This window comes from Lipotes vexillifer, unplaced genomic scaffold (genome assembly GCF_000442215.2).
Source record: "Lipotes vexillifer unplaced genomic scaffold, Lipotes_vexillifer_v1.1 scaffold1446, whole genome shotgun sequence".
Lineage (NCBI taxonomy): Eukaryota > Metazoa > Chordata > Mammalia > Artiodactyla > Lipotidae > Lipotes > Lipotes vexillifer.
The window spans coordinates 172,065-181,776 of NW_006798799.1; positions in this window are offsets into that span (position 1 = coordinate 172,065).

Here is a 9,712-nt window from a genome sequence, read left to right on the forward strand (position 1 = left end):
GCAGGAATAGGAGTTGTGTCGATGTGCACAAGTTGGGAGCTCTGTGGGGGAGGATGACGTAGAGTGTTGACCTGAAGTTATGAGTGCCTGAATCTGATGGCTAAAGATGCCAGAGGAGCTGACAGGGTCAGAGGAAGGAGTGGGGGTAGGGTGCGGCCTGGGGGCTGCAGGAAGGATGAGAAGGAGTTCTAAGCAGGTGCAGAGTCATGGGGAGGCTGGAAGGTGAAGAGAAGCCAAAGCAGAGTGGGAGAAACAGAGTCTGAACAGCAGGAAAGGAAAGTGGACTTGGCAGTCACAGTTGGCAAAGACTGGAGCAGGGAACCAATGAGAAAGAGGCCAATGAGAAGGAGTTTGTGTAAATCAAGGCAGGATGTGATGAGTGTCTTGGCAGCAGAGAGAAATAAAAAAGAACATTTTAGGGAAAAAAAGATTTTAAGTAAAGCTAGATATGAGGATATACAGAAAAAGAGAACATGAATGCAGAAGCCAACTTTAATCTCTCTATCGTTACCTTCCCTCTCACCTACTCCATGTTAATTAGTCCCTATTTTATCAAAAATCTCCTTTGACCTTCAGTAACACCGCTTTCCATCTACCTCCCTGTCATCCCCTCTCTTATGGCTTAATATCTTAGTCTTCCTTATCTCTCTTTTGGATGCCTCTAATTATATATCTCCAACCTGAACAGATCCCCAGCGCTTTAATTTTGTATTTCTGTTGTTGGATATTTCCTCATGGATGCACTGCTATTATCTTCAGAAATTGAAGTTTTCTTTACATACATATTTTTTAAAAGTACCTCCTCTGTGATATCACTATCTTCCAGTCATTCAGTCTCAAAACCTCACCTCTACATATCCAAATAGTCTCCAAGGCCAGTAAATGTCTCCCTAGAATCTGTTCTTCCTTTTCATCCAAGTTCAGACTCACCTTTCCCTAACCCTCCTAGGGGATTATCTCTCTCAGCTGTCTCTGGCCATTCAGTGACCTTCAGACAGGTTTTCTATTAAAACACTGGTCCCTTTTCCTACGTGAAGAATTTTATTTTAGTTATTCAAGTGCTTCCACAATTCGGCCCAAAACCCAACTTGAACTTTGTCTTTTATTCCTCCTATACGTGTGTCTTTAGCTTCAACAAGATCAATCCATCAACTCCCCCTCAAGCATGTCATGTGCTACAACCGCAGCTTGGTCCTTATTCTTCTTCTTCAGGTGGGAATTTTCATTTTCTTTCTTCCTCCATCTCTCATTTTCACTTCTCTTTAATCTAAATCTTAGCCACCCCTTAAGCCATTCCATCACGAAGCTTCCCTTTCACACTGTCCGTATTAAGCCCCCATATTAAAGAGACCAAAGCATTTAACAACTAAATAAGAGGCTTATTTTCCTCTCCTATGTAATAATCTAGAGGCAGGCGGGGTGAGAGCTTCAGTAAGGGCAAAAGGCACAGTTCCAGACTACAGTAAAGACAAAAGAAAAAGTTGAGGATAAAGCAGCTTCTTTTGGAGGGTGTGACCTGGAAGTTGCACACACCATTTACCACTCACATCTCATTGGGTGCCCTTAGTCACATGACCGTGCTTAGCTGCAAGGGATGCTGGGAGTCTGATCCCAGTTAAAATTCAGAATCGTATTTCTAAAAGGAAGAAGGTGAAATAGGGCGTGGAAGGTGCAGAGAACATTGGGGGGAGGAGAGGAGGAATTAGCATCCTGTGCTACAACCACCAACCCCACAAGGAGCTCTACTGCCTCTAATCGTCTGTACTGATCTGCTTACATTGAATTTAGGCTCTTTTCTTTATCTCTTCTTTTACATTTTTCTTAGCACTCCACCTAAAATATAAGCTCCTTGAGGACTCCAACTGCATGATATAATCTTCGTGTCTGTGTACCTAACACAGTACTTGGTACACAGAGGGTGTGTAAAAATGATCATTCTTGCAAATTATGGTGATCTGAACTGATTGGAATTTGTGGTTCAAGCTGAGAGAGAAGAATCTGTTCTGAATGCTACATTATTCTTATGCTACATTAAGACTCTTTGGTAGGAAGAGCATTACAAACTCCAAGAGAGCTGAAGACTGGGTATGCTGCTGCTCTCTAGAGCTGAATATTCTCATATAATGAGGCTTAAAATGGGAAATTGACTTACTCAAAATTCTTTGTGTGCTTCTCAATTTCCCTGTGTTCACAGGGAAGGTTTTCCTACACACTTAGCAAGTGCAAACATAAGGCATTCTTTTGGCTGCCATGTCCAAGGGCTGCCTTGGGTGGTCTGTTTAATGGCTGTCTTCAGCAAGTAGAGGTGAAGACCTCTTTTCTACCCAACCGGTGGCAGAACCAGGGCAAGACTCGGGGTGGGGAGGGGTCCAGTGGCACTTTAAGATCCTCATAAACTTCACAGTCTCATCAATTCTGTGATAGGAAAAATAGAAGACTTCCAAAGTATGCAAATGTAGCTTTCCTTATCCCCCCACCATACTAGAATGCTGCCCCTAATTTCTGCTCTTGCAGAAACATTGGAGTTATTATGTTCAGATAAGCAAGGTATTAGAGCTTTCTCAAATGCAATGGATGGGAGGATAATGGGACGACAAAGATATGATTGTATAACATATACTTTGTGCACATATTCAAGTTTTACCTAAAAGTGCTTTAGCATCACTTGGCTAATTTCCCTCCTTCCATGTGAACATATTGGGAATCAACAGGCCCGAGGAGTTTACGTCCAGACTCATGATCTCATTGAATCCTTATATCATCTGGGTGAGGTCATTATTAGTCTCCTTTTAAATATGAGAAAGCTAAGGCTTAGTGAAGGTTGAAGAACTTACCCAATACTATGTGAGTGTTAAGGGATAGACTGTTAACTCTGGTTTTGCTGACCTCAAACCCAGATCCCTTCCTACATACAACCAATTTATGAGCACGCTACATTAAAGATGGCAATAAGATAAGCAGGCATTCTGAATGTGAACAGGGGCGATGTTTCAAAGGAGGAAGGCAAAATTTAATAGGCAAACCCGTGGAAACCAATGAGATCATGCAGCTAACTGTACTTTTAGGTTAGAAATTGGGTGACACCTCACAGAAGCCATGCTGTAGTATGTTAATGCAAATAGAGTAAAAATTCTCCATCACTTCAAAAGGTTAAATGTTGTGACTCCAGATGCTAAACTGCTAGAGACAAATTTCAGACCAGTACATTGACTCTGTCAGCTATCAGAAAAGCTAAAATGAGCAGTGCAAGGTGGCCATGAGAGCAGGGAGAGGGTGGGAGGATTTCAGAAAAAAAGAAGAAAGTGATTACATGTGAATAGTCAGGAGGCTGTCATTGGTAAGGGACTAGGTCAAGATGCAAAATCCTACAGAGAAAGGACAGGGTGTGTGTAAAAGGAGTCACATAAATAGAAAGAAGTGACCTTCTCAACAAGGGAAATGGAACCTAGGAGCACGAGAAAAGAACTACTGATGGCCAAGAAGCCATTGACATCAATTATAAACACTGCCACACTGAATGAAATTGGCAAAACCGAATTCCAAGCTCATTTCATAAAGAAGTAAAAGAAACATGGGTACAGAGATAATCACTTAATAATTTAAAGGCTTCTGGCAAATGGAGGGGTCAGAAGAGGATGGGTAACAAAAGAAGTTTTTGAGGTAAGAATTTTAAACACTAGACCATGGCTTCAAGTGATGCTAATTTCACTGAGGGGACACAACTGGATCCCAGTTCTTCTGAAGTGTGAGTGGGAGCACACACAGCCTTCCAGTGTGTGATTAAGAATGGTTGAAAGTATGCTTCAGGGCTTCCCTGGTGGCGCAGTGGTTGAGAGTCCGCCTGCCGATGCAGGGGACGCGGGATCGTGCCCCGGTCCGGGAAGATCCCACATGCCGCGGAGCAGCTGGGCCCGTGAGCCATGGCCGCTGAGCCTGCGCGTCCAGAGCCTGTGCTCCGCAATGGGAGAGGCCACAACAGTGAGAGGCCTGCGTACCGATATATATATATATATATACACATATATATATGTATAAGAAAGTATGCTTCAGTTTTTTTCACTAGGAAAAAAAAGTGCTTTTATGTTATTAAATTGTCTATTAATTTATTGATATAATTCCATAATAATGTCAGAAATCTGACATTATTCTGGTCCAAAGGATCTCCCACGAAGATTTTTCTTTCCAGAAAGGGGAATATTGGGAAAAATGCAACCAACATTTTTTTTAAGAAAAAATTTGATGGGATCAACTGCCTTTTGTCTTAACAATGGAGATGATAACTTAGATGGTAATGTTGACAATATATTGTCTATGCCTCATTTTACAGGATGTTGTACCTGACACTGGACTCTCCATATTTTTTGACAGAATGGGGGATAAAAGTCCAAAACTTCAACTAGAAGCAGAGATATGCGTTCAACTTTAAGAGAAAATTGTCCTTTTTTTGTATTAGGAAAACATCTATTTTAGCTAATGGTTAAACAAAGATGAGCAAAAAAATTTTTCTTTTAAGTCAGGGGGCTGAGTTCCATATCCCAATGACAAGTTTGTCCCCTTACAACAGGAATTATATCCCAGCAGACACTGCTCTGAGCCTGGGGGTGAGAGGAAGCTTCTGAGGGGTTGAGGGCTTGGATTGGGTGAGAAAGGAAATTCAGGTTGGCACTGGCACCTGAAGAAAGGTCATGGGCTAAGGAGAGAGACACCAATAAAGGCCCCTACAGGGGCATAATCTGGAGACCTTAGGCAAAATCTAGTTTTCTATCAATTTTTAATTTTTCTGTACTTTAATTCCCTTCTGAGATTTCTAAACCAGCAATAAGATTTGGTTAAACATAATCATCTGGTCAAAGCCATGCTTTGGAGGACTGAGGGATAGATCTATAATAAGGTACAGCTGGGACAGGTTTGTAGCACTTGCAAACATTCCTTGTAGGTTCTAGAAATAATCAGTGAGGGAAGCCCTGTAAAGGGCTGGACTTCTGCAGTAAAATAAATCGAGAGTGGAGCCATGGTTGTCCAGGCCTTAGAAGGAGATGCCATCGTGGACACGCAGAGCGTTAGGAGATAGCTGGATTAAACATTTGACCAAAAAAAAAAAAAAAAAAGGCCAAAAATGTTTCCTCTCTGTAAAAATTCTAGGCATCAATTAAATAAATACTAATAATTATTTGTTCCTGTTGACTGGCTCACACAATATCTTGAGACAACACATGTCCCATTCTTTTTCTTTATTCTGCTCTGTTCAAACCAAAGCACTCATTCAGGCATTGGCTGGAGTCAATCATCTTCTTCTCTGCAGCCTGGAGTACCTTCTCCTGGAAATGATGGGTTTCCCTGAGGTTAAAACAGACACTAGCAAGGCTGAGATCTCCCAAGCCAGGTTCCCCCTTCACTATAATCCCTAAACCAATATAGCCCCTATATCTCTCCTTCGCCATTTTCTCAACATCCTAGAGGGCAATCAGACATGATCAACAAGGGAAGGTAGTGTGGGAAAGTGGGCATTCAGAGACGTATAACCCAGGGGAGATGGAGTGGGAAAGTGTTGCAATTTTAAAGACTAATCTGTCACTTAGTAGTCATGACCCTTTATGAGAACCCGGGTAAACTTTTATAAAAGATAAAGCTTCCTCGGTGAGTTAATTCTTGGGAAATTTTACTGGCCAGATGGCATCTTCCATGCGATGTTCTAGTTCAAGGGCAACTTAAAAAAGGAAGATCTTCTAAAGGAATTGTCAGCCAAAAATGTCACCATATTTTGCCCTGATGTCCCAGTTCCTCAGCCCATTACCAAAAGGGACCAGCAGAGGGGGGTTGTCTGATGCTACCGAGGTCAGGTGCTTCTTTCTTTGTGATCATCTGTGGTTGATATCATCACAGATGGGTTCCTCACTGTGCTCTGGAGAAATATATTTCCTAAATTTTACCCACCAGTGGGACTAGAAATCTAGAAAAGAAGAAAGTCATTATATAGCAATTAATGGGGATCAGCTGAAAGAACAAGATGATGAAAGTCATTATGGAAATATCAAATGATCCAATGAACTTGAGGTTAAAAAACAACAAACAAACCCTATCTTGGGGAAGGAGGCAGTCTCAAAAATTTTTTAACAAAAATTTACTTCCTATGCTATTATTGCCACTGCTGTTGCTTTTAGTATTTCCTGTTCTCTATGGATAATAGAAAATAACAAGCTTCTGAAAACTTATTAACATTTATCAACAGAAATGATACGGGATTTGAGGTTAGAGAGACATGGAAAGGTATTGTGTCTCTGTCACTTATTTTGTGTGTGACCTTGGGGAAGTTATACACACTCTCCAAGCTTATAATTATCTATAATTATACCTACCTCACTGGCTTTTGAGAGAAGTAAAAGAGACCCAAGTATAGATCACTTAATGGGCTCTCTGGTACATACTAGACACAATAAATGGCAGGTGTTATTATTACTACTACTATAATTTTTGTAACTAGGGCAGCATAAATCCCACACTCACAAAAGTAGAATGGCAGACACATAGCATAATAAAATCTTGGAACCACGTTTGCCCGTTATAGCAACTTTTAAGTTATCAATTTTATTTGCAAGTTCCTAAGGAGTACCAGAATTTCCAAGACACAATACATGGACATTCATATTCGCAACACAACTCTCTGCTACAGACAGTAAAGTAGGAGGATGGCAGCTCCTGACCCCCAGGACCTGGCCTGGCACTCACAACTAGGCTGTGGCATTCTGCTGCTGAATATAAACAACTTCATAGAAAACCATTTTCAGACAAAAACATGAACATTGTCCAAACCACAAAAATGATCCAACATCCACCTATTCTGTAAAACAAGAGTGATTGTTGATTATTTACCAATCACACCGTTAGCCTTGCTTCATTCTTCTCACCTTCACTAATTATTAGAGAAATGCAAACCAAAACTACAATGAGGTATCACCTCACACTGGTCGGGATGGCCATCATCAAAAAATCTACGAACAGGGGCTTCCCTGGTGGCGCAGTGGTTGAGAGTCCGCCTGCAGATGCACGGGACACGGGTTCCTGCCCCCGTCCGGGAAGATCCCACATGCCGCGGAGCGGCTGGGCCCGTGAGCCATGGCCGCTGAGCCTGTGCATCCAGAGCTTGTACTCTGCAACAGGAGAGGCCACAACAGTGAGAGGCCCACGTACCGCAAAAAAAAAAAAAAAAAATCTACGCACAGGACTTCCCTGGTGGTGCAGTATTTAAGAATCCCCCTGCCAATGCAGGGGAAACGGGTTCAAGCCCTGATCTGGGAAGATTCAACATGCCGCAGAGCAACTAAGCCCACGCGCCACAACTACTGAAGCCCATGTGCCACAACTACTGAAGCCTGTGCACCTACAGTCCATGCTCCACAGCAAGAGAAGCCACTGCAATGAGAAGCCCATGCACCACAATGAAAAGTAGCCCCTGCTTGATGCAAAAAGAAAAACCTGTGCACAGAAATGAAGACCCAATTCAGCCAAAAATAAATAAATAAATAAATAAATTTATATTAAAAAAAATCTACAAACAATAAATGCTTGGAGGTGTGGAGAAAAGGGAACATGCATGCACTGTTGGTGGGAACATAAATTGATACAGCCACTATGGAGAACAGTTCCTTAAAAACTAAAAATAGAACTACCATATGACCCAGCAATCCCACTACTGGGCATATATCCAGAGAAAACCATAATTCAAAAAGACACCTGCACCCCAATGTTCATTGCAACACTGTTTACAATAGCCAGGACATGGAAGCAGCCTAAATGTCCATCAACAGAGGAATGGATAAAGAAGATGTGGTACATATATACAGTGGAATATTACTCAGGCATAAAAAGGAACGAAACTGAGTCATCTGTAGAGACGTGGATGGACCTAGAGACTGTAATACAGAATGAAGTAAGTCAGAAAGAGAAAACACAAATATCGTATATTAACCCATCTAGAAAAATGGTACAGATGATCTTATTTGCAAAGGAGAAATAGAAACACAGACATAGAGAACAAATGTATGGATACTAAGGGGGAAGTGGGGGGTGGGAGGAACTGGGAGATGGGGATTGACATATATACACTATTGATACTATGTATAAAATAGCTAACTAATGAGAATTTACTGTGTAACACTGGGAACACTACTCAGTGCTCTGTGGTGACCTAAATGGGAAGGAAATCCAAAAAAGAGGGGATATACGTATTGTTGATTCCTTTTGCTGTACAGTAGAAACTAACACAACATTGTAAAGCAACTGTACTCCAATAAAACTTAATTTAAAAGAAAAGAATTATTAGGTGCCCCACCGCAAAGTTACTGCTACTTCCTACCTCCTGACAGCATTCAATCCAAAGAAAAGCCCCACTTCCTCTCAACCTCCTCCAATTCTTGACTATACTTTATCTCCTTTAGAAGTTTACAGGCACCGATCAGCTATTTACAACATTAATCACTACTGAAGAGAAGTCTCTGGGGTCAAGTGAATTATTTCTGCCTCTGGAAACTTATTTTTCTACTTGGGATAAAATTAAAATTCATTGTTGTTGTTGCTGTCGTTGCTGAAGATCAGTAATCTTATTGGGATACAGCTCGGTATTGATTATTCTGTATCATTTTTTCTGGGTTGAGGTTTTTCTTTCAATCTGTAGATTTATTTCTATCAACTATTTCAGAGTTTTCTTCTATTGTACTGTTGAGTGTTTTTCCCTGTGTCACATGTTCTGTTCCATTCTTCAGAAATTCCATTCATGGGTGTGTTGGGTCTCCTCAGTTTGGTGGTTTGGCTCTTACATCTGTTAACCTCTGTCAATCATATTACCTGCTTTTCCTGCAGCCGCTCCCAGCTGTTATATCTTGCTCTTCTAATCACAGCATCCTTGGATGAGCCTTTTCGGAAGTGACACTTATTTTTAGTTCATACGTGTTTTGCCAGTGATCTGAGGAAGTATTGTACGTGTTATCTTTCAATGTCCTTATTTATCTTGATCCCAATTGTATAATATTTTGCAGATATTTTATAGTATGTGGTTTGGGATTGTTGCCCCTGTCCTTGTATCCTTTTTGTTATTTTGGGTAAGTTTCAAAAGAAAGAGATGTCATCTTTATCTAAAAGCTTCAGAGTTGTTTTAATAGTTGTTATATAGTTCTAGCACAATGATGATGTGGTTGAAAATGATGGTTTTCTCCTTGATGCCTGTTTCATGCCTCCACTTTGTATAGAAGTCATGTGACTGGGGGGATGACCTCAGTTACAGAGCATGATGGCATAATCCCTAAGAGGTTGGTTCAAGATGGGCATGTGAGGGCTTCCCTGGTGGCGCAGTGCTTGAGAGTCCGCCTGCCGATGCAGGAGACGCGGGTTTGTGCCCCGTTTCGGGAAGATCCCACATGCCGCGGAGCGGCTGGGCCCGTGAGCCATGGCCACTGAGCCTGCGCGTCCGGAGCCTGTGCTCCGCAAATGGGAGAGGCCACAACAGTGAGAGGCCCGCATAACGCAAGGGAAAAAAAAAAAAAAAAAAAAAAAGATGGGCATGTGACAGTGAGATGTGAGATAATGTTTGCAAAACTTTTGGAAAATATTTTTTCCATCTTAAGAGAGGACACAGAAGAGGACAGATTTTTGTTCTTCTGTTACTACCCTGCATGGATTTAAGGCCCAGAAGTGATGCAGCCACCTTGATTTCATCTTA